We start from the raw sequence: 4,333 nt of genomic DNA, 5'->3' as shown, positions 1-4,333 counted from the left end.
TTTTAGTCAAGAGTGTATACTTTATGCCAATTGAATTTTAATCTATCATTATATCACTACTACAAAACCGATTTAAAACTGACATTATAGGGACAATCTCGATTGAAAATTGACATCAAAGATCGTGTTATAAATGGTCTTCAATGTCGGTTGTCTTTAATGTTGACATTATAGATAATCAAGTTTTCAATGTCAATTATCTTCAATGTTAGTTTTCAACCAACATTGAATACTATCTTCCGTGTCAGTTTTTCACCTACTTTTTATCAATAAATGTCTGTCATGGTTTTGTTAGTGAAAGAATAAAAATGCATATACATTTTTTTGTTTACGCACGTGCAAATCAATAATATTTTTCTTTTATCCATATATGCACAAAATAAAATTTTAATTGTTATTATATATACAACTCAGCTTTAAATAAACACAAAACTTAACTAATTCACAATAAAGTGACAAATTATTTAACTAGCCTATCAACAAGTTATATTAACCAACATATACATAAAGCTCTAAAGTCTAAAGATCTAGAGAGTTGGTTATCTACTTTGGAGGATCATATAGATACATCAAGAAGAAGAACAAAACTAAAATAATCGGCAACTGAATCTTGTCATATCAATAAAGTTCTACCAATCTGAAGGTTTTCCTTGCAAAAAAAAAAAAGGATGTATTTTCTTAACGTATCAAAAACTACCGTTAAAAAGTAAATATCACTTCAATGGATTTAACATGATGTTTTCACTAATTGAGATATTTTAAAATTTATTCTTTATTTCTTAGGAAAATTTATAAACTTATAAACACAAACAACTTAATGAAAACCATAAACAAATCTTATGAAACCAAACAAGTAAGCTTGTCAAATCTAAGAGAAAAGACACTAGTACGAAATTGGGCTATAGAAATCATGAACAATTGAATAATTTAACAAATTAACAACCCAAGCATGAAAATAAGAGTTTGATATTAAAGGGAATAAGATTCCCGCAAAAGTGTGTGATAGCTGTGCAATTGGAAAATCGATTTTATAAAACATAAAAACAGTGAAGTCATTCACAAAAAAATGGAATAAACATTGAATAAACCTAAGCATGCTTCTAGTGAAGAAGAAGAGAAGAAAGGGAAGAAGAAAACTCACCCTTAAAGAATCCACTTTCTTCACAATTTCCTCTCCTTTGCACACGAACAAATTTGAACCTCTCAATGAACAAAAACACTACCACAAGAGCTTCCCCATTATGCTCTAGAATTCCAAGGAGCTAGATGTGTAGACTCTAATACCTTGGAAGTGGGAATATTCTTGAGAGAGTAGAGTAGAGAGAATATGAGAGTGGAGGCTAGGGTAATTTTTCACAAAAGTCTGTTACCCTAAAACGGTTATAATGGTATATTTATAGAGAGAGGGTTAAGTCTTTCCACTTTTCGTCATTTATTAATTGATTAATTAACTATTATTTAATCAATTAACATATAAATTAAATAACTATATATTAAATCATATTTAATATACAATTAATTAATTAGCATAAATATCACATATTTATACTAGCCTTCATTCTCCATCATTTGATAATTAATCAATTAACATATAAATTAAATAACTATATATTAAATCATATTTAATATACAATTAATTAATTAGCATAAATATCACATATTTATACTAGCCTTCATTCTCCATCATTTGATAATTAATCAATTAACATATAAATTAAATAATTATATAATAAATCATATTTAATATAGGGTTAATTAATTAACATATAAATGTCACATATTTATATGCATGCATATTTTTATAAATCTAATCCATATAAATCTAATATTTGAATCTTATTCAAATACATCTCTCTAATAGTGTATAATTCTATATGAATCCAATTCATATAAATTTGATATTAGAATCTCATTCAAATATATTTGTCTAATATTGTAGTTCTATATGAATCCAATTCATATGCATTTATTATTCAAATCTCATTCAAATATATTTCTCTTATATAGTTTGGATTATAAATCATATCTATACTTAACCATATTCTATAATGTATCATAATACACTATATATTAATCATATTAATATAAAATTAAGTTATTTGAACAATTCAAATCATTCCTCATTACTATCCTTAGCTAGCTAACAGAGGGACCTTATGAACATGCAGATTAGAAGCGCCAATGATATGAGATTAATTTATTAAACTCTTTAATTAAATTAATAAATATTCATTAACTACCGATCACTCCACAAAAGACCAACAGTTGCGCTCTTCTCATTGCAGATATATTTCTGTATCCATGGATATAACCAATCAAAAGTGAGTTGACCCTTCACAAATTGCTCATAACTATAGCTGGGTCAAATTATCATTTTACCCTTGCAGTAACATATAACTTCTTAAGTACCACTAATTCTTCTAATGAACAAACAGTTTATAGTCCAACTAGAAACTAACACCTCTTGGATCAGTGAGAGGTTGAGGTCTCATTGTTCAAGATACGGAATCAGTCGTTAAGGGAGTAATTTATCTACTTTCCCTAAGGTTGGGAATGAGGAAATTTCTTCTTGTGTAGTTGCGTTCCTAGCTCCCTAATTTAATGAATCCCAAAAATGGTAAGTATATTGAGTTTGCGAAACTGACCACTCTCACCCATGCAAATCAAAGGACCGCCTTCATAGGCAGGAGTTCACAACTTACTCAGGATTCAGGTCATGTCATCTATGGTCATCCTGGTGAAATGTAAGTTTCATTTAGCAACGGTGTTATAAAGAGAAACTATTCATTTTTTGGTTTGGTCTTATACAAACTCTTTGTATAGGATATTCCTACTCACATGTTTTCATATAAATGCAGGATTAAGTCATTTGCAGCACTTTATAATGCTTGTAACAACTACAAAGTGAGTCGTATCTGTAGTGTCACTAAGATAAGGTACCCAGTCTTATCCATCTACTATAGACCGTTTAGGTTATTAGTTAAACATAATCCATCTGTATGTCTCCACATACATATTCAAGTTACATCATATAATCTTGGATCTTAGTTTATTAGATTGAATTAATGCAATCTAAATGTTAATAAAATACCTTTTATTTTATTACATATATATAATTTATTTTTACAAACTACAAGATAAATGAGATTTAGATCATCAAATCCGATAGATATCAAATCCAAAGACAAGAATAGAAACATGAAGTTATGAACTTATCAACAACAAAACTATTTATAAGCCACATGTGCCAATATTAAAATTAAAGACAACTTATCACCAATATTTTTTCAATACGTTCATTAAAGTCTTCTAGCACAGTAATTATAAACCCAAAAAAAGAATCTATCACAACATAACTGTAGGATATTCATAGCAATTCATCTAGAAAAAGTTTGAAGACATATATAACCAAAGTAAATTTAGAAAATGAGAATGAGAGGCTTACTTTTGTATTGGCCACAACAGTTGGTCTTCTAGGCTTGATAGGCTCATCTTAAGCTCAGTTGCAACCAAATACATAAACATGAAACATATAACCCTCATCTATGTTTGCATTTCTCTAAAAAAAAAAAAAACATGAACAAACCTTTATGCAAGAAAACAAGCTAAAAGACAAGTATCTCAATGGGAAAAAGAAATTCACACCATGAAGACAAGCGACTAAATTTTGAAATCCTACAGTTGATTTTTTCCTAAGAAATCGATATTATATATCCGTATTTAATTTTTTCAACTAACAATAAAAGTCAAATTTCTTGTAGTGTATATTGAACTTCGTAATTCTACCACTTTAAATGCATAGGTAGGAGATCAAAATTTGGAGAGACCTCACGTGACTAGTGAAGTGAATGCAAGACTAAATCACTCCTTTATTGCACAAGCATGCTCTAAAAGAAAATGTATCACAAAATACTTAGGACCAAATTCCAACCTGTTGAGGGTGCCTAGGGTAAGGGCCAAAGCCCACAGTTGGACCCAAGTTCAAAGAGTACCAAAAAAAGAATAGGAGAGTGTGCATCTCAAAAGGAAAATGTTAGTGACTTAGTGTTTGGAGCGACCAACCAAACTAGTAAATATACACCAATAAAAAAATAAACAAGTAGAGGCTAGACTGACACCCAACAACCTCAAAGTGCAATAGGCTCAAGAATCTCTTATGTAAGTCAACTTTATCAATATCAAGACTAGACCATCAGAAATAGAGCTAGAGCACCCACAACGTAACCTAAGGTGAACGAGATCCAAATGCCAACGCCACCCATGCTTCCATCTGCATTCTATCAAAAGTACTGGTACATAGTTGGTCGATGTCACTGTTGGGTTTTATGTCTTA

This window comes from Benincasa hispida, chromosome 1 (genome assembly GCF_009727055.1).
Source record: "Benincasa hispida cultivar B227 chromosome 1, ASM972705v1, whole genome shotgun sequence".
NCBI lineage: Eukaryota > Viridiplantae > Streptophyta > Magnoliopsida > Cucurbitales > Cucurbitaceae > Benincasa > Benincasa hispida.
This window is presented reverse-complemented; position numbering follows the sequence as displayed.